Here is a 27,604-nt window from a genome sequence, read left to right as displayed (position 1 = left end):
CTTGGGGACGTATCTGGTGTCTCGTGGCCTAGGAAGTTATGAGAACACAACATAATTGGATTACAAATGGGGTTATTTGGAGGCTTCAAGGTTTGCGGGAGTGACTACCTCACCAAACATTCTCCTCCTAGGCTACGAGACTACAAAGAACAACACGGTTCTGCCTGTCCCAGATGAGCTGTGAACAATACAGCAATGAAGGGAGCGAGGGAAGGAAAGAAGAAGGGAGCCCAAAGTCTCCGTAGAAAGGCACTCTAAAGCAGTGGAATATAAAGTACAAAACTAATTAGTGGTATTTAGCTAATGCAATTATTCAGTCAAGTATATGAGAATAGTTATTGTGTTTCCTAATTGAATGATATGGTCAAAAACACAGTAAAAAACAACAGTATCCATGTTCCTCCACAGCTGTGCCCACACCTCAGTACAGCTCAGTTTCTAGCTGAGGAGTACTTGCTTTTCATCTTCAGCTCAGCTATCACCCCAAGATTTCTGTGCTGTCCACTCCTGGTTAGCTTTTTAGGGGCTGGTCAGGAGCCTGCAAACTTGCTTCTATTTCACTCCTATATTTAAATGTTCTGGGCAGGGCAGAGGATGCCGAAGTAAAATGGGAATAATTACTTTCTATAGCAGATTTCAAACTTACACTTGGTCCAAAATATTCCAGCCCCTCCCCCTGGCATTCCCCTAGAACATACATATTAACCTCAGAATAACTCATCTCCATACCCCTTAATCTCACGTTCCCAGAACCTGCTTCTACCCAAAGAGAGCTGCTTACAGGCTCCTCTAAATCCCACTCTTGGATGCTCTCAGAGCCAGATGTGTCCACACACATATGGATCTGCTCTGGTCTGATTCTGCCCTAATTTCCACAAGACAAAATGGGAATAAAGCCTTTTCAGTCAACTGAATCTTGCATAGAAAGGATGAGATGAGCATTAAGAATGATGTGTTCTGCTCTCCAAAGGCATTAAGCACGAACGCTCTAACAGCAGATAAATTGGGTGTTTAACAGGGAGAAGAGTGCATGAGCAGAGAAAACTCTGAAGTGTCAAAGGGAGCTCAGCACCCCTCGGGCATAGATGCCCACATCTCTTGGCATCATTTCAAGTCATGGAATGAAACTTTCTTCTTAAGAGGGCATCAGCACGGCCTTTGAGACTTTTGGCTTCATGCTAAGGAAATCAAGGGTAACAGTTGCTCTGCCTTTAACCTTGAAGTCAATCTACTGAAAGCAGAAATTAGTAGCTTGACAGCTGATGAGAGTGCATTCCTCTGCATTTACACAGCAGGTAGAACAAAAATAGCAATAGTATAAACTTCTTCCCATTGAGTCACTGCTCCTCAGCACCCTCCTGCCAAACACCTGTGGGCTCTCCCTGTGATGAGCAAGACTTCTCTAAGCTGTCATACGCCCCCTGGCAGGGATGGTGGATCTGTTGGGGGTCTGCAAAGGAGAAAGAGGAACAAAAAAAGCCCAGGGTGAATGCACACAAACCTCCATATGGGCAGCTCAAGGCTCTAGAAAATTTCCCGAGAGCTTTTGGGGTCAGTGTACCACTGTTTACTTACACACTACTCCCTGAAGCACACAAAAAAACCCACCTCTCTTTCCTCTAAAGCCCTTGCTCCTGTAAGACAGTGTGAACTGCAAACACACAATATCTAGAAACCTAAACAAATCTCCTCTTCAGGACTTTCCAAGAAAGAGTGGTCCAATTCACGCAACTTCACTGTTACTACAGCCACTGTGTTTCGAAAATGTGCTTAGGTGTTGGCAGCCATTTCAGCTCTTTGTACTTTGTCAGCAGGTTAAAGATTTGAAGACCAAATGGAAACTTTCAAAGTCGATGACATTCCAGATGAAGGCCTTTGCATCTGAACTCAGCAACACACCCTAGAAACATTTCAAGGAAAACACTGATTTGTCAAAAACAAACATTTTTCAGAGGTATATGTGTATCAGCAAAGGCACAGAGTTTCCTCCTGCCCTCTAATTCAAACTAAGCAGCAGTAGCTGAGTGATTACAATACTCAGATTTGTGCAGGTTGAAGACCTGCCTTGCTTTAAAGAAAGCACACAAATTTAAGTACTTGCCATGGGATGTGAATGCCCTGACAACCAGCACACACAGTTTATTGGGCTGGGGAGCCCAGGGAAATAGCAAAATCCCTTCCAGTGAATAGAAGAAGTAAGGGAAAAAAAAAAAAAAGAGAGAAATCTAGTTTGCAATTTCATTCTGTAGCCAGCTACATGTTTGAACCTCTGTGTCACCAGGCTAGACCTTGTGCTGTTCAGCAGGAGGACAGTGCTCCCATTAATAGAGGGTTCAGTAAGAACTCAGCAGGGCTGAGATGGCCCCAAGGAGCTGATCAGTAACCAGCGACATGCACAAGAGAGATCTGGTCTTTACTAGACTATATCTACCAAACAGCCTCACATATATTTTTCCAAGATGAAGGAATTTTTGTTTTTCCACCCTCATACAGTCCCAATTTTTTGTCCATCTCCTCTGGAATATTAACGACGGCCATCACTACAATATAGGTCTCTATTCTGGAGAGCTGGGCTTGTGTCCACTGGTCTCCAGAGATCCTGTTAGAGCGTATTATTCCTTCCCCCACTTTTCTTCTGGAGCAGAACTGATTGAAGAGTGAAAGAGAATTTCAAGGTGAATAAAAACCCTGCGTTAAGCATGAGGTTATACACAGGGGTTGTGGTATCACAGCAGCCTTGGAAATGCCCACGAATCCCCAAAGCTTTGATTTCAGCATTAAGTAATGCTGGCCTGAACATTCATCCTTCATCCGGAAATCTGCACTGCATAGAATTTTTTATGTCTAACTTTTCTTTTTCAAAAGGTTCGCTTCTCCCTTCAGGTTGTGAGACTAAAAAAAATGCCAAGAACATCGGATTCACTATTCGGGTCAGTCCAGTAATACATCTCTTCTGGCACCCTGCTGACAGATGAGTCGAGCCAGCACCAGCTGCTCCCGCGGTAAATATGAAACTCTGCAGTAGGCAGTTATGAAATAACCTTGGTAGGAGGAAGTTTCTTCCTAGCCTTATCCTAACCCCTATTATTTAGTAGTTGGCTTACACCCAGCAGCACATAGCACCCAGGCGGATGCATATACCCCTTTCTAAATTATCCTAACATAATTAGATGTTCTCATTAGCCTTACATACTTCTGCCGTGGTCAGTCATCCCATAAATCAAAATGCCAGCTGTTTATTTACATGTCAGGGGCAGAATATTCACAATATTTAACAAATACTTGATGTTTATACTCCATCAGGCCTCCCAGTCCAAGTCTGACCATGTTTTGCACACAGCAAGAAGCAGTTTCTGCTACAGCAGGAAAATAAACTGGCCACTCTGAATTCCAGAGCAGCATCGCCCCTGCTGAGAAAGGAGGCAGGTAAATATTTTGGGCAAGGTTAGCTGCAAAGACAAGCAACTGGAGCAGGATCGGTGTTTCCCACGCTTCCTGGACTGACATTTCTGCACACCTTCGTGGCCACCACCACGGTCTTGTGGATCATGGAGGAAATGGGTTTCACAGCCTGGGGGCGGTTGAGCTATGGGAGAGCCTCCACTCACCGTAGTAACCTCAAGGCAGATATTCATGGAAAACTAAGATAAGTTTATGGACAATTGGTCAAGCAAACATGGCTGAAGACACTAGAATATTTTTAAGAAATGTTTCTGAAAAAAAGATGGTCACAAAAGGAATCAGACATCCAAAATATTAAGAACTCCTATGCATATGTGTGTGTATCTGTATGTATGTATGTGCCCTGGCTTTCTCATCCAGGTGAAAATAGTCCAAGCAAAACCTCAGGATGTTTTTCTCCTCTGTCACATACATGTTAATGCTGATGAAAACTTCTCGCTGCTTTCCTCCTTCTCAGAAAAGAGTTAGGACAAGGGTATTTCTCTTGCCTGGGGAAATACACTGTGATTAATCTTCCATTTATCTGCAAAACTCATAACAAACACTTTTAGCAGCTTTTGAGCAAAAGCTAGCCTTTTCTATGTAATCTGTCTTTCATTCCTGCTCCAAAGCAAAGGCAAAAATAAAACTATTTTCACTTTCTTCCCCCAAAAAGATAAGATTTTCCTTTGCTGGCCTGGTGCTCCCTCACTCCATTTAGCACTTGTTTCCACTGCTGGGGAGATCTGTCTTTCAGTAGAGCTACTTTTCCTGGTTTACATGGAAAATATATACAAAGGCAATGAGCACTGATAAGAACGGTTAGGACTAGAAAGGATTCACTCAGATCTCCCAAATGCCTTTTTTCTTCATCTGGACTCAACAGAGAAGCAAACACCTTTGAAAGCCCTGCTCCATGTCTTCCCACCCCTAACATAAAAGACAAAACACTGAACCACAGTAAAATCTGGAAAGTCCAGGGAAAATCCAGATACAGCACACTCGATTCACCTTCCTCATTATAAGCAAACAAATAACATGTAAGGCTTTGTTTAGCTTCCAATCTTTGCTTGAGGGTTTAGCTTCATTTCCTACTGCCTACCATCCCCTCAGAGTGCCCAAAGTTTATCCAAAATTTGAATCTGCTCAGAAATCAAGGGAAATGTGACTGGGGGAGGGCAGAAAAGGAGAAGAAAGAAACAAGCTTTCTTCAGGATCCAAACATGCAAGCTGAAACAAAAGAGCCTGTGAGCTGACACCATCACCCTTCTCACAGCTCTAAGAACTACCTCACATCCCAAAGGCAGGAGGGGAGCAAAGTGGCAGCTCTGAACAGCTCAAACGTATTTGCAGATGCTGAACCAGTTGAAAATCTTCATATATATTATGATCATAATATAGCAAAGATCATGCTTGCTCCCTCAAAATTGGAGGCCTGTGAGTTGAAAGAAGAAGCCTCCTTGCATCTCCAGGACCTCCAAACAATTTCAGGGTGGCAGTACAGTTTTATTTTCCAGGTCTCCCACCTTCCTCAATTCACTGAACAACAAGAGATGTTTTCCCTTTAATCTGCAATGCCACCTTGTGGCTATAAACAATGAGAACATTTAAAAGACATCAACATTTAAAACAAAATTCTAGGTCACTTTGACCAGGGATGAAAACACCACATTTGGAAGACAAAGGTCATCTGTAAATGCCTCCGTTTTCTTGAAGCTAGTGTCTGATCTGCATGGGCTTCTGCTGTCCAAATTCGTAGTGTCATAAGGACAAATAATTCATTGCATAGGTCCATTAGGTCCAGTGGCAGCTAATTTCATTGCCTCCTGTCCCTACGTGATGCCAGGAGGCAGGTGGACAGACTGTCTTCCTGGGAGAGGGATACAGCTTTCTCCAGATCCCTTCCTTCTTATTTCCTGTGAAACTCTCACATCAGATGTCCAGCGCAGCAGCAGCAGCTGAAGCCCACACCCAGGCTGTAAGCTAAGGCACAGCGCTCCCAGCCCGGAGCACTGACATCTTCTGCAAGTATCCAGAGATAGCCTGAACACCTTCAGTACGTGCTGATACCTTTCAACTCGCACGTTCATCACTTCTAACAGCGGGGCTCCCTCCCACCCACAGAGGATATCCTACCTGCAAAAGCAGCAGTCACAGCCACAGCTTTCAGCTGCAGGCTACAAAGAGCCTCAAACTCCTCTCCTCACAGCCCTCCTAGATGCAGGCTGTGCCCACAGCCCAGGTGGGCTCTGGCTTCCTCCATTCCCTTTGAGACAGGCTGAGGGACACCCATTTCTGTAGGGACATGTGCCTTCCTAAATAGCTCCTTCAATCCAAGAGGGAAATGTCCACAATCTTTACCTTCCTGTATTACGCTGAGGTCCCTCTGGACTGGAAGACCTGGCTAAACTCAAGTCGGTCACTGTTAACCTGATGCAGGTCTCAGTATCTAAAAGCCTAGCACAATCAGCAGATTTTGGCTGAAGACCTCAAAAACTTGAAATAATTTAGCATGTCTCAAAGTCCCCCTTTGAGCAGACAAGTATTCTTCCCATCTCACAGCTGGCAGGCCAAGGCACACAAATACTAAACCCTTCTGGGTAGGGAGTAGCTGCCCTGCTATGCACAAAAATCATTGTATTTTTAAGCTTTAAAATACGATTCTCTCAGGCAAATTAGGAGCAGCTGTCCCTCCCTGGGACAAGTTGGCTTCTCACAAATATTTGGCATTTATCATGCTCTTGTCCTTCGGCCACTGGGCTTGGTTTGCAATTAGGCCTGATTTTAAGACTGAAAAACCAGGCGTTTGCTTTGGGTTGCTGGGACAGGAGGGGTAGTGCACATGGAGGCATTTGCAGAAGCCAGATGGAGTGGCTCGCACCTCGATTTCACCCCAGATCCCAGTCCAGTGGTGGTTTGACTGCTTATTCCTGGCATCCCGTGGAAGGATGCCTCAGGGCAGAAGCCAGTACAGACCACGTATACACACACACACCTCACCCAGCGAGGGCCTTCCTTCACCTGCTCTCAGCAAGGCACACATGAATCACCTGCAGAGGGGTTCCCTTCTCCTCAGGGGACATTCTGCAAGTTAACCTGTGAGACTGAGCATGAAGAAATCTCTCCTCATCTTCTGCTAGCAATTCCATAAAGCCAACAGAGGACAAGATAGCACTGAACATTGGCCGAGATTTATCCCACCGTACCTCATGCACTTACAGAAGCCTTTGAGTAGGAAGTCCAGGAGGTAAAGCCTAGGGTAAGCCTTGTAGATCCCAACTCCAATCAATAAAGAGAAAATGGCCCTCCTGAAAGTAATTAAGATCTTAGATGGGCTAAGACAATGTTTCCATAACTTACATATGATGTCACTGAGATGCTGCCGAAGACCTAGCTGTAGTCTTGATGCATAAATCTGCTGCTGCTTCTGCATCCACAGGACCCCTTGTCATGTTGCACAAAGAAATTAGATAGCTTTGATGAGATCTTGGCATGTTATTCTTATACTTGTTATCTCATAGGTGTTTAAGAAAGGTTGTTAGATTACTTGTTCATATACTTTTCCAGAAATTGATGTTAAGTTGGTGGATCTCTAGCTGCGCAACTCTTCCTTTTTCTTTGTTTCGGAGTATTCACTGGGCTAGCCTTTTCCCCAGGCTTCTGAGTCTCTCCTTTGGAAGTTACCACTTGCAGCACTGAAATATCTTGTTTTTTAAGTGTTCTAAAATTAAATTAATAATTCCAACCTATTTGAAAACGCCTAAATTGTCCAAGTTGGCCCTAGCCCATTTTCACAGATCTAGGTTGGGACCTTACTGCTTTATAACTATTCCTAATTACAGAAATCATGTAATTAGCATTGAACTTCTTATGAAGAAGAGACATTAAACAATTATCTTCAGTGCTGATATATGTTGATAGCTTTCTTTCCCCACTGTATAGCAGAACAGCTGCTTGTAACAGTGATACACAATGATATCTAGTTTCTGCCAATGGCTCTTAAATTATCTCTTATTTAGTTCTTTGGCCTTTCTGATTTTGTCTGTGCTCCCACTACACTTGGTGTTCTCATTCTTGGGAGCCTGACCTAGTTTCCTTTTTGCATGTTTCTTTCTTGCATTTGAGGTCGATGATGAACTCATGATTAAACCAATTTAGTCTCCTACTACACTTTCTGAATGGGATAGCTTGAACATGTGGCCTTACGACTCCCTACAGGTCTGACAGCTTTTCCCTTTGCCCAGTCTCTCAGGTGATCTTTTCTCCCAATTCTTAGAGTCTATTCAAGTTAGCTTGCTTTCCTGAAAGTTTTTTTCATTTTGTGCTGTGATTTTTCACTGATTAAAATTACTCATTTTTCCTTTAAACCCTATGTAAAGGGCACATAATCTATCAATAAACATTTTATCAGGACTTTATTTACGTTTACATATAATACGTGCTTAATAAAAAGCAGCAAGTAGAAGAAAAACACTGGCTGTTCATCAACAATAAGAACAGATTCTATGGACGCCCAAGTACTTCAGTTTACCAATATATTATACTGTACAAACACAGTATTTGCCAAATCCATTAGTTAGGCAGTATGAATTGAACAAATAGCTTCAAGTTGACAACGTGTAGTGTTTTGGCTAGAGGAGATGTCTACCCAGAAAAGTAGTCAGTTATGCATCTAACTCAGGCAGTGCAATTTTGAACACTGGTGTTTGAAGCAAACTGTGCAAGCAGAGAGAGGAAAAATACTAAGTAATTGATCTAATTAATCAATTTACCAATGCTGGTTTTGCTGAGCATCTTAACGGGAGGTGCGGTGAATTTTAACGATGCATGTAGTGCACATTTGTTCACCTTCAGGATACAATGAAAACATAGATCCCCATCCACAGCAGTGAAAAAAGCCAGGAACATGAATAAATGATTCTGTACCACGTTCTCACGTTGTGAATTGAAACTAAAGCATGGCCTTTCGCAAACTATTCAGTGTCAATTAAAAACTGAAACACGAGGATCCACGTTACTGGTCTCGCTTGAGTGCTTATTACCTTGTCACCCTGCTATAAAGCAAATAATCTCATGAGCTGTAATGTATTCAGTAATCACACACGCTACCTGGAACCTGCCATAATGCTGTAAAGAAAAAAAAAAAAAAAAGAAAGAAAAATAAAAGAAAACCAAAGCTGGGTGAATTCTAGCAAACAAGACAAGGATTAGGGAGGTCGTGGTCTCAACGTGGCCTTCTCTGCCCCCTCAGTTTTCCTCCCCACTGGTCTCCCAGGCATTCACCCCTCCTGGTGCTGAAGCATTTGCCTTTCCAAGAAAGGAACACTTCATCTCTTCAGGAATTAATAATCAGCAAGATGCTGATTTTAGATATTTCTCATTTACTGTGATTTTAAGGCTAACTCCCGGGTTGAGTTCCCAGTTTTTTGAGACCCTGAATTAAAAGCCAGCGAACAACCCGTTCTTCCTCTACTGGTCTCCTGGTCTCCCCTCCTACCCTTCTGACTTAACAAGTGGGCTGATTGCCACAACCTAACTTCACAAACAAAAATATCGCTTCCACATGGTATTTTCATGTTTTCCCTGCTTTCTGACAGAACGCCTTCACACCTTATTCCTGGTTTCCCTCACCTCTGGTCATATCGCCCTTGTCCTCTTTTTCCTTAGGGCCAGGGGCAGCCAGTTATCATCCCCAGGTTTGGTGGAGCCCAGACAAGGATCCAGCTTCACAATTTAGGTAGCCTTTGTCACCACCGAACTGGAAGATTTCCCATCTTCCTACAATGCACTTCAACGGCTTAATAGTTCAGGTGGAAAATATCACAGAAGCAGGAAGAGCAACTGCTTTTTCTCACTTATTCTGTGATTAAGTGTGGGTGCCAAATCCTGGACAAATAAACGAGGTCTTTGGATAAAGAAAAATGGAGGGCCACTCAACTTGGCTGAAATACAGATGTTGTCAATGGAACATCGAAAAAGTTCATCTGGGGATAATATACAAAAGTCTGTGCACTTCACAGTCACTGAACGTCCTTTAGCCTCCCCGAAGAGGTCAAGATGAGATCGACAAATGAATGCCATTCCAGCAAATGAGTGTGTGTATTTTTTCCCGTGTTCTGTTGTTATTGGGTTTTTATTTTTTTTTTAAATGAAAGAAAAAAAAAAAAGGTTTGTATCAAGCTAGTAAGCTTTCTCATGCTTAGTACCGCTATGCCCCTAGTCATGCAAAGCTTGATTGGGCTCAGCCTCCCAGAGACACCTGAAGGGGATGCTGAGATAAGACTGCTTTGCCACTCCCTTACAGTGAAATACAGAGGAAAACGAAGCATTAATTTTGAAACCTTCAGGAGAATGAAGCAGAATAGATTCACTTATCAGTAATGTCCGTACTGATTAATATAAATGCATGTGGTAGCTGATATCGCAGAGCACTATGTGGATTTATTTACATAATTATTTGAGAACTCACCCTCCTCCTTGACTTTGATGCTCAGTACATATTTATTTACACAACACTGCACTGCCAAACAAGCCAAATGCTTTCCAGAAAGACATCAGAAGAATTACAATTGTTTGAACAGTGGTTATTTCAGGATGATAAAAAACAAACTCGACTCAAATCCATTTAGCAACTGAAGCGCTTTCCCCAGATCACAAACAAGGCTGCTGCTGTCCTTGCGTGGTCACTGACCTTGAGTGGCTCTGCAGTCACCAACACCGCTCGGAAAGAGCTGTCACAGGTAGAGCTCAGGAGGAAGACGGCCGTGGTGCTGGCAGCGACGTGGGAGGGGGCTACAGACAAACCCTGACTCCAGCAGGGGTTACGGATGTACAGGAAAGGATGAAAGATGTTGCCTCATATTACAGAGGATAAAGAGATGAGATAAAGAGATGAAGGCTGCCTGGCTCACGTGAGCATATCTTTACCACAGCCAATTCACAGATGTTCAGGACCCAGCCAGGTGCACCCAAACCCTGATTTCCATAAGTGCTCAGGGACTCAGTGCGAGTCACCACTGGGCTCCTGCTACCCCGACAGCTGTGACTGCAACGTTTTTGGGCTCAGCACCTTTAGTGAGTCAGCCCATGAGCATCCCTGCCAATGAGGGGTCGCAGCACACTCCATGCACCCCAACACCCCTTACCAATGACCCGTCACAGCACAACCTGTGCACGCCAACATCCCCTACCAATGAGGGGACACGGCACACCCTGTACATCCTCCAGCACAACTCGGTGCCCTCGCTGTGCATGCAGCACACACTCTGACAGGTGACAATGCCACTTGAGCACCACATCAAGCCTGGGCACCTCTTTGCCAACAAAAATGGGATGGGTGCAGCTCATGGGGCTTCTCTCCGGACATTGTGACCACCACCCTATCGCGTCCCTGTCGTGAGGCAGTGAGAGTGGCAGCTAGCCTGGTGGTCACCTGATATGTCACTATTTTTATAACTTTTCTCATTAGTTTGCTAAAAAAAATAAAAACTACTCTCAGATGTTGAATCAAGTAGAGGAAAACAAATGTTAGCTAAACTTTCCAGAGCTTCGAAAGGTATCAGTTGGAGTTTTTGGCAGGAGAGGCTCTGGTTTTACATTCATCTGGACACAACATGTTTTTTTTCCAGATCCTAATTGATCACTAGAGTTACTCAGCACACAAACAATGCCTGTTGTTTTGGAGCTGATTTCTCAACCTATTATGTGTATTCCTGTTTACAAACAGTGGCTGCAGCATGCAGAAAATCTGCAGGGGACTTGACTGCACCCACTTAACTCTTATGCCTGCCTGCATGCAGGCAACCCTGAAGAAATTTTCCATGTCCACACTGAGCGTCTGCAGCAGAAGCAGAAACCAAACTCCAAATGCCCCAATTGCTGTTCCCCAAATGGCATCGGGTTTCTGTGGGGAGTAAGTGGAGGTAGGAGCTAAGGCGAGGAGGGGAGGTAATACTGCAGTGCTTTCAGTAATCATAACTTCATTGTCATAACAACAGGAGATAGCAACATGTGTTTTAAACATGTTCCTCAGTTTACATTCTGGAGCATACGTGACTCCCAGCGTGCTCCTCTGGGGACAAGACAACCAAGCAGGAGACATCAACACAACCTGGAGCTAGAGAGAAGTTAAGCAGCAGGGAACAGAGTGGTACCTACTTGTGAGAGCGTGAGGTTTTGGCTAACACAGAATCACGTGCCCACGGTTTTATCTTCAGTTCAGATTAGAACAGAAGTGCTCGAAAGTCGAGTGTGAAAAATCAGCCAGAATCGTGAAGTTTTGCCTGGCTCAGGAGAGGGATCAGATTCATGTAAAATTATAGTTCAAATTGGTTTCCACCCAAGATCATAAATCCACCTAGGTTTGCCAATAGGATTGTGACTGTCAGCAAATCCTTTCTTTTGGCAATGCTGGACAATCTCAAAAGCTTCAGAGTAAAACTCTGAGGGTTTGCCTGAACCATTGGTCTTTGTGTGAAGAGAAGGGGTAAAGGCCAACGAGACCCCTCAGAACTCCGTGCAGCCCCATAACACGCCCACGCTGCCATTACCATGGCTGGGAGGTGGTCTCTGGAGCACTTCTTCCTTCTCATGGCTGTAAGCTGTGAGCATGTTCTGATGCAAGACGGGACTCAGTTTGTGGATGTCTGACATTTGCACTAGAGCTTCATCCATCTCTGCTTCGCCACTGGCGTCTCACCTGAGACAGCTATACAGGTACATCAGCACCTGACTCCACGCTGGAATAGAAAGGCACATTTTTTAACCTCTCTGAGGTCCCACGGATGTAAATAGCACCCTCTAAGCCCTGGCTAGAGAATTCCACCTACATTAGAAAAAAGCATCTTCCCCCACCATGCCAACCCAGGCCTTACGAATTTAGCTGGTGGCGGAAACTGGTCCCTCAGCAAGGGAAACACAGACTGGGTCAGTGGGGAACAGGGTGTTTGGAAATGAAGGGATGATGAAACAAAATCACTTCTCAGAGCTGCAGGAACTTGTTATTTTGCATGCACCATACGGTGGCCCAGGGAAGCAGCATTCACAGTAGTGTTCTTCCTGGTAAGTGGAAAGGGCCCCTTGTATTTCCACTTCTTTCTGCAGTTTAGTACATGGGGGCTGAGGCTGTGACCATGACCTCAGCTGTCTTACAATGTTCCCCCCATGGGGTAGCCCCACGCTTATCATTTAAGCGAGCATTAAGTCTGCACACAGCTCTGCGCATTGAGAAAAATCCCAGCACACATTTCTCCTCTTCCACCCAATGCAAAACGGGGATTGATTTTGCTCCAAGCAAGGAGGAACACTTGGAATATAATGAAGTTGGAAAGGGTGGAGTGGGAGTACAAAGAGATGAGTCCAAGCTCAGCATGACAAATGGTATACAGGATCACTTGGTTTTATTATACACTATCAAATATCTGTAACTTAAACAGCAGAGCTAATAAGCATGCCAATGTATATATTTACATTGCCTGAAATGTGCACAACCCTGTACAAAAATTAAGAGAGCAACTGTTATGATCAAGCCATTAGAGAAAACAAAATCAATCCAAAGCATAGACCAGCTCTGCTAACAAGCTCTCTGCTTTGCTGGCTCCCCACTCCTTACTAGAAACTTTTCAGCAGAGCAAAGCTTTTCTGATCTCAGAATGAAGGAACTTCCTCAGGAAGCCTTAAGAACTAATTGTAATGGAACTTCATCTAGCTAAAATGCAAATAAAATAGCAGTCGTGAGAAATACAGACCGCAAACCAGCATCTGGGGTATGAAGGAAGTTAATTCCATTCGTATTGATGTAAGGGCGATGAGACTTTGTGGAGCACTTTCGGCAGTGGGCACACTGTAGCTACCTCCTCTCGGTCACCTGGAGCGATTTCTCGCTCTTGCTGTTAGATCTGGGCAAAAAAGGTTTTCAGGATTTTGAAGATTCTCTCTCTCATCCCACCCCCATCCTGAATCAGACAAAAAAAGCTGGAATTGCAGAAAGTTTGTATGAGTCAAAGAGCTAATGAGGAAATGGAGAAAAAAATGGTTTGGGTAAAGTGAATTGCTCTCCTTTTAAACTTTAGAAATATCCTGTTTTGCTTTAGATCACTTTTACTTGCTATTTCTTTCTCTAAAATTAGCTTAATTTCAAGCTATTATATAATTTAGAATTCGTTGTTGTTGGATAAAAGAATATCTATAAAAAAACAAAGCCTTTCTCATGAGAAGCTTGTAATGACCCAGATTATTCCTGTCCATGAAGATATTAATATTTTTACTGAATATTTTCCAAAAAAATAGTTCTGCCCATTTCTTTGGAGAGCTCTTCACGAGCTTCAGATGCTCAGTCATGCAGCCTACGTGACCTTTCAGTTCTTGCAGATTTCTATCTGCATTAAGTTATTCCTACAGTGTGAACCAGTAGCCTACCAATAAACCACTTGTGAAAAGGATTTTAGGGAACTGCATGTTTGGAGGCTGACCTGTTGGAGATCTGCCCTAGCCAGGGAAGTTCACGGCAGCCAGCACCTTCCCTCAGCAACGCTGCTCTCTCCTACTTCAGCCCCGTGAGGATGACCACAGCCCTGCTGTAGGATGCTGCCAGGCTGCCTGACGCTGCAGGAGCACCGGGGATAGCAATGACACCTAATACCAACATGCAAGTGCAAATTCAAATCCGTGGGGAAGAACAAGCTACTCTAAAGGTGACTGTCTCTTAGGCCAGCCAAGAAAAACTCTTCCAGGCTCAGAAGATGGTTTAAATGAAGCACCAAGCGCTTGACAAAGAGACCTTGGAAGACTGAGACATGCCCGTCTGACTGCAGTTTGAGCAGTACGACTGAAGACATCCTGGACAGGTTCTTGGCAGACAGAAACATGCATCCAATAATTTACATCTCCTGAGGATCCACTTCTCCTCTACTGTCATGTCAGCTGGGGTGGAAATAAATCTAATGTTAAGAATAAATTTGCATGGTATTTTTATCCAGAAAGACCCCAGCGGAACTTGTTTAGCACTCTGCCATCAAAATGCAGTCACCTCAAAGGTCAAACACAACAGCTCCTCACGTACAGCGACAGGAGATGAAGTTTATCATGTCCACTGGAAATTGTGTGGAAGAGTCATGGTAGGAAGAAAGTTTATGCCTTCTGGAACTTAACCAGTACGCTGGGACTAAGTCTTCACCCTTTGTAAAAACCTTTTTGCAACCCAGAGGAAGAATTTTGTTGATATAGTTTTCCAAGATAATTCCAACCACCCAATCTGTCCTGATCAATACTATAACATGCTCTTGATACAAGATGAAATCATGAAGACCGTCTTGCTGCTCGGTAACTCCTGCTCCTATCATCGGGACCACAGTTCATTCTACAAACATCTTCCATCCAAGTTCTCCACCGACCATGTTTCAGGTTCAACTGCAAGGCAGGCAAAACTCCACACACTTCCCCTGGCTATATATATATGCCAGCAGGTGCTGGAGCTGAGATTTTCAAGATGCATAAGAAGGTCTTCTGGGTAATGTAAGGCCTCGTGAAAATCTCCAGCTTCACCAGCAAGCTTTAGAGCCCTCAAATCACGTTGTCCAAAAAGAGGCATCCAATGCATTTTAAGGACAATGTGTTTTCACCTGAACACTGAGTGATCTTTCCACAGCAGTGAATTATTAAAAGGCTTATTGAGCAGTTCCTGAAATGAAACAGATGACTGACCTCTCCAGCATCTCCATCTAACGTGAATTCAGACCAATGAGGTCAACTAAAAATCACTCACGCCCTTCACATTCTCACAGCTCATTAGGAAACACTACTGAAAGAACCACACAATGCGTCAATGAATGGTAAAGGAATTCACACAAAAAAAAAGAATATTAGGTAATTTCATCTGACCATTATCCTCGAGAAGTGCAATTACTAGGAAAGGGCATTTGCTGGCTGCCTGCTGACATGTACTGTTCCTTCCCGCTTAGCATTAACATATCCATTGCTTTTATTAGGCAAATAACCAGAGATGCAATTCAAACATGGAACTCCATTTTGTTAGATATTACACATACGGGTATCTGGGTATCTGTAATAGTCCAGTGATTCAGAGACGCATTGAGAAGCGCTGCAGGGCTCCCGCTCCCAGCCCCCATAGCAGTACTGCCTACTAGTCACTTAAAACACAGCTTTGTTTCCACAGATTCATTTTCTTCAACTTCATGGGTCATATCCACCTATTCCTCTATTATTTAACTAGCTATTGTCTCTTTGATACAACAACATTAAACTTTACAAAGAATTTTGCTTGATCTTGATGTTTAATGACAATGAGTAGGAGAAAAAGAAAATGAAGATCTGTAGAAAGGTTAATTTGCCAAGTAAAGAAGAACTTAGGTTTATATTTTTGCAAAGAAAATGTTCAGTGTCTGCAAAAACAGTTAAAATTGTATTTTCAGCAGATTCATAAATGTAAACACTTGACATGTTTGACTCTCATTTTTTGGCATTTCCCTTGGATTTTTCACAGATTTAGAGTCAAGAACCAAATTAGTCACTAAGCCATCCATTCTGAGCAGCTGCCATGTAGATCTTGCCCATGAAGAATTTCTTGAGAGCTGGATTAGGTCAAAACGAAAATGTCCCGATATAACCTTAGTGTAGACATCGTTTAGATAACTGTAGTACTAGTTTGAAAGTTTAACTTTCTCACAAGTATCTGAGAGTCTGATATACCAAAGGCCTTACTGTAAGATATATAGCTCTTTGAAATATTGCAAATATGGTTTCCTAAAACCTGTTTTCACAGCAGTCTGAGTACCCCGGTGATACATCTAACAAAAGAATAAGCACTAATAGCCCATACTTCCACCCAGCCTAGCCATTATTATAGCTTTTTAGCTATAAAGTACTTATGGAGTTAAAGTTTAATAAATGTTTATTAATGTTTAAAATTAAGCTAAAATGTCTATTCAACAGCTATCAGCTGCTACTGATACCAATTCCGGAGCTTCGTGATTAATGCATACAGGGTTTTTATGACCTTTAATTCAGATTCTGAATCGCTGTTTGATTTGGCCATTGTTAACATGCATTTTTGTTGGCTACTCACAGATCATTTTACAGTTTTGAAAGCATTTGAGAAACACCGGTTCTCTATGCAGAACAACTCTACTTAATTTTCATATTAACCCTCTTTTAAGAATCTAGTCTACTTAAATTTTGAAGTGCCTGAAAGGCAACAAGGGACAATGATTGTTATTACATAACATTTCTTTTGCCCAAGTGCTAGAAATCAATCAGATCAGGATTTCCACGATGCTAAGTGCTGTATAAATACATAATAAATGAAAGTCCGCATCACAAAGAACACATCTTCTGAAAAGACGACACATACATAAAGTCTGCTGAGGCAGCTCTGCCTTGGGCTAGTCTGGCAGAGGTGAAGGACCAGAAATACATTTAGCTCAAACCAGAAATTGTCCACGAGAACACATGCTGGTTTATAAATATGCTAATACATTAAATTGTTTCACTATCACACCAGTAACTGGAGTACCTATTGAGAACAAATGAAAAACTGCCTTTCTTCAAGAAAGAATAACCTAGCAATCATATTCTGCACTCTTATCACATTACTTAAGACTGATTTTACAAATGTCATGAAGGAATACATTGGGATAGTCTGGAATTGCATGATCAATATCTTGAGTGCTATGTATTTGGTATGCAAACGTGCACTTAAATATACACTTGTGCAGCAGTCATAGTTCCTTATAGATGCCTAAGCCCCTTTGGCCACAGGTCTGTACTTCTTCAGAGATCAGCCACGTAATGACCTTTGTTCAAGCTTTGTGCTCGTCTCACTGCTGGTAATGACACCGTGGCCGCATCCCACCAGACACAAACTCTGTCCTCCTGGTCAGGACCTGTCCGAGCTGGCTTCTGAAAACATCTGAAAGGAAATCTGCCCAGGACAGCTGCACAGGTGAGGGCAGTCCCCAGCCGGGCCAGGCAAGCCACAGAGGGATGCTACCATGCCAGCACCACGGTGATCTGCAGACGCCCAACAGCTTCCTTCCGGCTCGCTCATACACATGTGCAGGGCAAGGTCAAGAGAAGAGAAGCTCGTGGTGGCCCCAGAAGAGGCAGAAGCAACAGACGTGATGTGGAGCCTGAGGTCACCCAAACCCTGTGTGAGGGCACAGAGCATTTGCCACTGCTGAGAACCAGGCACCAGAGCTGCCAACACCTGGAAGCACACACTAAACACGTTTGAATTTGGGATTTTTTTGGTATTACGGACACTAACCATGAGATAACTGACCAAAGGCTGTACTGGATTCTCCGCTTTACCAACTCCTAAATCCACACAGGACTCCCGCTACCCCTCACCTCTCCCCAGGATTTGTCCCTGACCACAGAGTTTCACCTTGCGGAGCTACTGCAGCACATGCTAGAGATTGGAACCAACTTCACTGTGATGCTTTTGGCTTTTTGAGCCTTAACTTGTTTATACCACAGTACAACATGCAAGTTATCCAGAGAAATATGTAAATAATCCTCCCCAAATAGTATTTTTGTAAGAGGGAACATAGATGCCAGGATCTCTATGAAAAATAAGTTACTGAAACACTAAGCAGTGCACTTGTAGGAGCAGCGTAGGAGAAACTCTGAGAAACTATGTCACCGCATTGCTCTTTGGTTTTGGGCAGGTCCAAGTTCCCCTCCCAGTTCTTGTTTCACTTCTAAGCATTTTAAGACTCTCTTGCACTAGATGGAAACAATAGTCAACATACCGAAGTCCAGATTCCCAGCTGGGACTTAATGATATTGTAATAATCATCTTAATACTAAGCGATGTTATAACACAGAAATTCAGCACCATGGCTCTTTCCCCATCCCTCGAGGTACCCAGGCTTACAGATAAGAGGAATGTGGGAAATCAGCTCTTCAAACGTTATGTGTCTCATTAAAGTAATAATTTATAGTCTCTCATTAGAGAAAGTGATTTTGTTTTAAATTGTTGTGCACAAGAAAAAGCCAACTATGACCAAGGGAATTACCAAAGGTTACGTTCGCTCCTTTATGCACCAACTCCAAGCAGGATTAAATTTCCTTGATACAGATTCAAATTTAATTTCAGAACAATGCATCATATTTCTCTGTGCAATATCAATCTGAAGAAAATAAATTATAATAAGCAAAAAGGATATAAAAACATGGTATCAGATATGACTTGTCTCCACTTCAGCTGAATGACTTTATTGTTAGTCAAAGAAGCAGTGAGTCATTTCTTTCTCTCTCCCCTGAACTTCTGACTCTGACACATTTCAGTCGCTGATGCAAGCGGATGGAGCTCTGGGTGAGTCCATCTGCCTCTCCTGGACAACCTGGGGGCTTTGATCAGGATTACAATGACGGCAAGCTTGCTGGTGCTATTTATTTAGTCATCAAGTCAAGTACTCTCACTGTAGCCATAAATCTGACCAGAGTCACTCTGTGAAGATTTGACTTGACTAGTTCAGCGTACAATTGATACTTTTCCCCTGCTAAAAAAATATATACTGCCAAAGTATACCATCTGTTTACTACTTCTGGAGAGAGTAATAATTTGAAAACGTGAAGAAGTACGTTATTCTTTCCTAACATTTCTTCAGGCTCAGACTTTATTCCCGACACAGTTCAGCATCCTCTAAGAACTACGCCTGATCACCCTACACGTGCAGTGACCGGCTTGCAGTACCCACAGTGTGACCCTCGTGTCCTCGAGCTAAGAACACCACCAAGGCTGGTTTTGTTTCGGATGGTACCGTTTAGTTCACCTGAGGACAGGAGTGATTCCTGTGCAGCCACCTACCAGAAGCCACCTTTGCTCTATAAGCTACCTGAATGAAACTCGTCTGTCCCAAAGAAAATGCAACTCTGCTCCTGTTCCCTGCTACAGGATATTAGTTTAAGCCCAGTAATTCCTGCTTTTAGTTTTCTTTTCAGCCACAGTTTCAAGCTTTTAGCCATCGCTTTGATTTCTACTAACAGCTAAAACTGTGTCCATCAGAAGTGGGGCTGCTTCAGAAAGAATTGCTATGGGATTCAGTCAATTAGGATGAATTTCTCTTGCCTAAGAGAAGCAAGAATTTCACCAGACAGTGTCTGAGACATGCTTTTCCCCACCCCCACAAGCCGTGTGCCATGGAAAAAGTCACTAAGCACAAGTTGCCTCCTAAATTAGGGTTTACACAAACTTTGGTGCTGGATCCCACTATTCAAAAGCAGCATTCTCACATTGCTGATGGCTTTTTCATGCAGGCTAAAGAGCAAGGCTCACAAAAGAGCAAAACTAACAATTTGCACCCTGTGAGGGTCATGTAAACACCCCTGCTGCAGGGATGGCACTCAGCTAACGTCCTTGTTGCCTGCACCTGTCTAACAGCCTTCTGCTTATTTTCAGCAAGCATGCACTATCTCGAGGAAGAAAGAATAATTATTTTTATTTTTAGTTCCCTGTATACTCAGGTTACTATAGGTTATTGCAGAGTGAAGCTCACATCATACCAGAGATGGCTGAAATTGTTTTTTCAGAATAAATAGTTTTCTTCTGGGGAAATAAAGTGCTTTTCCAAACACAGCTTTTTTATTTTGTGGAAAATTGTTGACACCATTTAATTCTTCCATTGGGAAGAAGAATTACAACCTTAACTCCTTGAAATGAAAGTGCAAAACTCTGCAATGGTTTTGTGATGCTTATTTTGGTTTGTTTTGCTTTTACGTGCTCTGACTCCTCCTCAGTTTTTGGTGCAGGTGCCACATGCAGATCCCTGCACAACCTGTGGTCACTGCTGACAGACAGCGCCGTATCTACAGAAGGGGCACACGGAAGATGAGGATTAACCTTCAAGGACAGGCATGATGTGCATGTGTGCTTGGAAGTAACAAGAATCTGTGTCCAGCTCTAACACACCTCTGAAGCAATTTGCTGGGTCAGGACATGGAAAGCTGTGACTCTTACAAAGACAGACATGACCGGGTGATGAATCTGAGCCCCATACATGACAATTACGTGCATTAAAAAGCAGTGAGGTTTTGACCGGCTTGCCAGGGTCTGACCCTCAGCTCAGGATCCTCCAGAATAAAGTTTCACGTCACACACAAATTTCATGCAGCTCTCAGCACAGTGTGGCACTTAAAATGGCTTCCAAGTTTTGGTGCATTTTACAACAAAGTGAGTGGAGAAGCTCCTGTCCTGACTGCTGCTCAGCTCGGGAAGGCCCTGGAGCACCGGAGTGAGCACCAGTGAGGCAAGGTGCTGGTAGCCGGGCTGGGTCTGCTCTGGCCCATCAGTGGATAACCAGCATTAAAATGGGGGAGGTGATCACATTTTAAGGCAAAACAGAATTGCAGAGCTTGCAAGGCAAACGCAAATGTTTTAACTGACCACACACTGCAGTGCCAAGGTGCAAATGGAAGGGGCCTGACACACATTCCAGCAAGATGGTCAGGCAACAGGGAAAAAAATTGCAAAAACATTCAGCTTGACAGGATACGAAATGTCTCTGCTTCTTCCCAACAAAGCAGGGACCTGCCCCTTGGAGCCTTACCTCAAAACCCCTCGACTCAGAAGACTGCCAGGTTTGGCACTAAGTCACACGTGATAGGGATGGCAGCATGCAGGCAGGACAACATGCCTCACTCAGCTCTTTGCTCATGGCTGAGGAAGAATTCACCACTGCGAACAAAACATCCAGAAGGAACAAACCTGCACGATGCTCAGAGTAGGATTTCCCTCCCTCTTGCTGCTGTGTTCTCGCTTCTTCCCTTTCTTGCATTCAGAAATACCAAATACATATTTTTAATAAGAATACAGATTTCTAAAGAACTGAGTATGCAACCATTTTTTTTTTCCATCTAGGAACACAACAACTGCTGTACTAGCACTGACACAAAGGAGAATGCTTTTGAAATCCATCTGCCGGGAGAGTCAAATCAGTATTACTTTGACCATAAACGCTGCAATTATGTCTTTGGGTTGAGCATTAGTGCTCACCTGAAAAGCCTGGGCATGGCGGGGATAGCGTGACTGCATAAAAAATCCACTGCTGCAGCTAGTTGAGCTTGGGGGCCAAGAAGACATGAATGTTTCATCTCCCCGCGGCCCTGGAGGACAGGAACCACATGTAGGAGCACCAGGGTGGAACTTGCGCCGTGCATCTGTAAATGAACATCGTGTTCAAACCTTCCGCTGCTCTGAAGGGATCTGCAGGAAACCAGAGCGAGTCACAATACAGGAGGGAGATGTGCTGTTGCTGAGCTTCTAAGCTTATGAGATGGCTTCCCAGTGTATAGAGGGATGCCAAAGAAATAAATTTCATCTTACAAGCCTGAAGCTTGACCTGAAGCTTATTAAGGTCACTGGGAAACTTTCCACTGATCTCTGAATTTTGATCCAGGTACAGAACACACTAGTGTCAACCAGCCTTGCTGTCGTTCGTTTTTGCAGTTGTAACTACACATTTAGAATTATAAGTTGTATTTGCTGGGTCCCTTTTGATCTTCCTCCACCAGAATCCCACATTGTTTTGGTAGAAAAGATGGCTTCCAGATTTTTCAAACACTTTGTTTGAAGGAAAAAGAAAAATTTGAAAGTTTTGACTTGGAGGGAAAAAAGCTGAGAAAAAAGTATATGTTCCTTTTTAAAATGCCCAAACATTTGCCTGAAAGGTTCTCCTAAAACATTCTTGTACTTTGAAGTGTCATGCTAGGGATACTGGTTCAATGCTTAAATACCAGACACATAGACTAAAACATTGTTTAACACATCATTAATTCTGATCAGAAAAGGAAGAATTAGTCAAGCTGTTGGGGAAGATTCCAGTAAGCAAATTGAAGAACTTCACTCAGCTGAGATTTCAACCTGGCCACTTGGGTACCACTGCAAAACATGCAGCACTTGCTTGGCATACAAATAAACAAACATTTTTTCTTTAGAAAAAAAGTCAGAAAAATAGATTCAGTCTATGCATAATGAACTCCTAAATCTGGAAAGACAGGAAGGGGAAATGGGTGGGAAGAGAGATAATTCTATACAAACAAAAATGTACATCAAGTAGCCAGGAAAATGTTCTGAGCTTTGAGAAGAACAGAGGGCAAGATCCTCAGCAGAGATAAACCAGCCCAATTCCATCAAAATCAGGGCAGAAAGTGAGCTCTTTGCACCAGCTGCCAATCACATCCACCAACCAAGCTCTCAACCAACTTGTATTTTGGGTCCTACGAAAAGTTTCCTCTTGGAGTATAAAGCCTGTATTTATCCATTGGCCTTAGAAAGTATGCACAGCTGTGACATAAGTAACCCCTGCTCTGTTTTTAAATGTATGCAAACATAAAACGAAGAAGAAAAACGACATTAAAATAATGTTAAGGATTTGGCTTGGGGCCATCAAAGCGAGGACATTCCAAGTTAAAGCTGAAACGACATCCTTACCTTAACTCACCCCATTGTGCCTGGGTATTGCAGCTGCTGAAAGGGGAAAATCAGAGCGGTTACAGTCTGGCGTGTGAATGAGTGCTGAGGGACTCTTAAATCCATGATTATTTGGCTGCTGCACACCACGCAGTGGATCCACGTGCTAGCAATCCTTATGCAATCTTTGCTGGGAGAGGAAAAGAAATATCCCTCAGGCTGCATATGCACAGTGACGGGACTTCTGGAGAAAGTAAAAGGGCCACTTATTTTAATTAATGCAAGATCTGTACCTGGAGGATGTGAGGAGCAGCAAGGGTTCGAAGAGCTCACCCAGAGTACATGTGATCAATGCATGGACTGGGGAACCTCCAGGCAGGAGGTGAGGCTGCTGAAGCAGGTGAATACTTCACCATTCTGTGGTTTCAAAAACTTCTCAGTAGAAGGTCCTTCTGACAAGAAGGGTATGCTTTAACAGAATACAGATTTTTTTTTTCATTTAAGGTTCAGTACAAACCCAGATCTCCTGAAAGTCAAAACTGGTTTTGTTTTTTGATGGAAAGTTGAGGCACTGGATAAATTGAGAATTTGGTTGAACTAGATTTTTCTTTTTTATGAAGTTGCTAGGTTGGACACAGGTTCCTTCCTCTCCTCCCATCTTCCCTCCCTCCCCCCTTTTTTTTAATCCTTCCGCCTCTTCCTTTTCTCTCTAGTCCTAAAATACTAGAAATAAGGATAGAAAACAGAAAAGAGAAGTAAGAAAAGAAATCCTTCAAGCCCATATTTAGCCAATGCCACAGGACTGCCTGGAAGCTGTAGGTAAAAGGAATGATAAAAGCCTCCCGTACATGAACATCTGCATGCACACAAATAACAACACACAAATATTTAAAATTTAGCCTAATATTTGCTTGACTTGAATGATAAACAACAGTAACAAAGCTGATCAAGACAGTCTCTTGGGTTAAAACAGCAGCACATCATCAGGCTCGGGGGCTACCAAGGCTCTCTCCAGCACATTTCTTTAATTTACCACTGGCCACACATACAGACATGCCTAGCGATTTGGCACATCCAAAAAGCACTCAAGTTATTTGAGACAGTGACCGAGAGTTGGTAGCAAAAGTGCAAAGTGTTACTGTGATAATCTCCAGGAACTTATTTCTACATTCAGCTGTGCCATTGTTTCAAGCAGACCGACAACGCTATCGCAGTGTGTTACACCCCCTGGTAGAACCCTTGGCCCCGTTCTCTCTTTGCTTTGAGATAGAACAGATCACTTCCCAAAGACTGTAATTTCCAACTGCATTTTATTTTGCAGGAGAGTGCAAAATAAAATGTACAAGCATTATTTTTATCGAATGTATTACTGAGCCTCCCTGCTCCACCAGGGAAAGAAAATAGCTGACTTGGTACAACGACCTCTTCGTACTTCTCTGCTTGCACAGAACCAGGAGATTTATGCCTGGGTAAACTCAGCCCTGATCTTGGTGGTGAGAACAGACAGGGAGAAATGGAAAGGCCTGAGAGCTTGGGTGTTTTGCTTTGCCACAGCCTCCATATGGATCATGCCCCTCTGAACACTGCAGCAAACTGGAGTAAATTAGAGCGAACTACAGAACAGGGAGAGCCCAGGTACCTCCTTCGGTCCTCCAAAGAGCAAACCATGCTTCAGATGGCTTTAAAGTGACCAAAAACAGAGATCTAACAAACTTCTATAACAAGGCTAGTGAAATGGAATTGAAATGCTCACAGACAGACTCAGAACACCTTACCATAGCCTAGTTTGTTCACTGAAGACACTAAGGCAGCCTCTACCATCTCAACCTCCCAGTCTTTCTCAGCTGCTGCTGAGAACACTTCATTTCGATATGGAAGTAGTGGAATGGCACAAGGATAGATTGCAATAACAATTTATTCACAAAAAATAAGGCCCATTGGAAAATACTGATGAGTAGTCATATTTAACAGCCTGGCTATTACGTTTGATTAAAATACTGTGCAAAAATATTAATTGGGCTAGTTACATAGACAGCTTTATGTCCTGCAGCAATTCATGTAATAACAAATTGATTTTTAGCTATGCAAGACACTGAACTGAAAAAAGGAGAAAGTGGAAATAGCGCCTGAATGCATTATGTATCCTCAGTCTGAAGCCATAGTGTATGGCATAAATGCTGCAGAGGAACACAGAGAACGGTTCCTTCAACAGGAGAAGGAAGCCTAATTCATTTACTGCCCTTTGAATATTTAAACTCCTCCATTTCCCATTCATGTCATTTCACTCTCACTAATACTAAATGCTGGGCAGACTTTAATATTAAAACCCCCAAAACTAAATTTACAATACAGCTACAAGTTAAAGGAGCTTTTATACGAAATGCCTCCAGCTAAAATAAGAGACAGTTGTATTTCAGCTCCTAACAGACCATTCCGCACAACCAGTCACTTCCAAAGATAACAGCACCTTCTACCACTCTTCATAACCAATGCCAGAAAAAAGGTTATACAGATAGAAGTTTGATTCAGGTCCCTAAATCAGGTCTAATGGGAGTTTTGTACTATGGTTTCAGTAGGATCCTGCCAGTTGTGTGTCAGGGGGTGGCTGCCATGCAGAGACCCCGCAGATTGCTGGTGGGGAGCTTGCACAAGTTGTATAACGTGCCCATGGATGCGGGTTGCCTACGCTGCAATGCTGGCCAGGCTGTGCCTAGAGCCACACACACCAGACTGAGCTGCTGGGGTAGCAGCGCATGCTCACAGATCAGGGTGTCGCAACATTTACACCCCAATGCATGTCCTTGGTCAGCTGGGGAACTCAGCATCAGCAAGACTGCTCCAGACTCTAACCCTTGAGAGCAGCTTAGTGACAAACCCACCACATCCCAAGGGTGGGAGGTGGATGAGGAGCAACAGAAAAAGCTCCAGGGTTCTGCAGCATTGGTATTACAGGAAGAAACAAGATGAAAGAACAAAACTGCATGTCCCTGGTAGAAGACAGCTGCCTTCCCACCTCACTGATACACATACCCCAGAAGCGCCTGCGCTTCTGATGACGATATGGTTCTGGAAGGGGAAACACCGAGCGAGCCCTGAAAGGTAAAGAGAAGAGCAAGGGTGTTCAGACAAAAGTGAGCACTCATGTGAAAGCTGTCTCAGCTACTTAAGAAATTGAAAATGTTTTCCATCCTTGTCTGAATGATTTCCAGATTTTAATTTTTTCCCCAATTGTCTGTGAGAAGGATACATAGCTACCGACTTCATTTGGGCCCGAGGAAATAAGAAGACAGTCAACTGTACAGTATAGCTCTGATCTGATTAAGACATACGTGGGATGCTGAGTATAAGAATTTGACAAGAAAGTCTGAACACTGCATGTTTGGATACATTCAAATACTTGGAGTACTTCTGCAAGCTCCTGGCTACTTCACTGCGACGTTTGCACTGAGTTCTGAGAACAACAAGCTTGTTTGAGTACCTTTATACTCAACTCTTCTCACTGTTTCTACTTCCAGCTTCTGCATAAAGCAAGAGACAAGTTCAAATAAACTGAGTAGAGCTAAAATTCATTTCAGCAAAATAGAAAGTACAGGAGAGAGTCTTAAGACAGTTATATTAACCTAAAATGGGATTCAGGCACAAATATACACTAAGCAAAAACCCAAGTCAGTAAAACAAGGGTATTGACAAACTGAAGCAAGGGCAGCAGAGAACCTCTAAGATAGTAACAGACCACAGAGCACATGAGGCACGAAGAGCAGTGGAGAAAGCTGAGTTTGCTCTACCTGGGGATGAAAGGGAAGCTAAAGAGAAGACTGAAGGAGAAGTCTCATCAGAGTCTTCCACCACCAAACAGGGGAGTATTGAGAAGATGGAGCCTGGTGCTTCCTAGAGGCGCATGAAGAAGTAGGAGAAAACACACCGGTTGCAGTAAGGCAAATTCCAGCTGGAAAGGGGAAGAAATAATAAGAGCAAGTGGGTAGTAGAGCAGATTAGCCAGAGGGACTACACAGTTTCCATCCTTAAAGACACTTGGACCACAATGGTACGAGGTCCTGAGCAATCCCACCTAACCCCAAGCTTAGCCCTGCTGTGAGCAGGGAGCTGGACCAGAAACATCCCGATGCTCCCCCTCACAGCCAACCTAAGCTATTCTACAGTACTACATTTCATCTTCTATTGAGACAGCATTTTTTCCTGTGATAGAATAGAGTCAGTCTGTTATTGACAAGTGAATAAAAAATTGCTATGTCTTGAATATGAACATGATTAAACCCCCCAAACCAAGTCCTTTACTATGTCACTTAGCATAAAGCAGTGCATCTGACAGTGAGTATGTTTAACAATTGCCTGTGAAATAAGAATATTGCTCATCGTGGAATTTGATGTCTTTGGTGATGCAGACAGAACACACAAAAGTGATTGAGAAGAAATTGGCAGAAAAACTCAACATATTCTTCCCAATGGCACAGTGGTCAGTTCAGATCCTCTCTGAACGGTGATAGTCCAAATTCCTAACAGAATGGGCAGCCACTGGTTTAACTTCAACAGCAAGCAGACACAAAGGTAGAAAGTTTACCCAGTAGGTAGATGTTTCTGGTGGTTCAGCGTCTGAAGAGTTTGGTCAGAAAGCAAATGGTGAAACTTCTAGCATTAACAGTGACCTGCGGTAAGCCTTCGCATACAGCTATATGTGTAACACACTGTGCAGAAAAGGAATGCGGTGCTCAGCGC

The 27,604-nt window shown here is 43.3% G+C and overlaps 1 long non-coding RNA gene across 2 annotated transcripts in view; it reads right to left on the bottom strand.

Annotated features, from left to right (window-relative positions):
- Window positions 1-27,604, bottom strand: part of LOC121057547 — a 97,063-nt gene that overhangs the window by 3,996 nt on the left and 65,463 nt on the right. Inside the window, exons 3-5 of one of the 2 annotated variants that reach the window (XR_005813836.1) lie at window positions 11,991-12,179; window positions 6,802-6,868; window positions 6,437-6,545 (exon numbers count right to left, since the gene is read on the bottom strand). This is a non-coding gene — a long non-coding RNA (uncharacterized LOC121057547). The remainder of the gene's footprint in view (window positions 1-6,436; window positions 6,546-6,801; window positions 6,869-11,990; window positions 12,180-27,604) is intronic. The other variant, XR_005813835.1, reaches the window with a different exon arrangement.

The sequence above is a fragment of the Cygnus olor genome, chromosome 19, assembly GCF_009769625.2.
Source record: "Cygnus olor isolate bCygOlo1 chromosome 19, bCygOlo1.pri.v2, whole genome shotgun sequence".
NCBI classification, from domain to species: domain Eukaryota; kingdom Metazoa; phylum Chordata; class Aves; order Anseriformes; family Anatidae; genus Cygnus; species Cygnus olor.
This window is presented reverse-complemented; position numbering and strand designations above follow the sequence as displayed.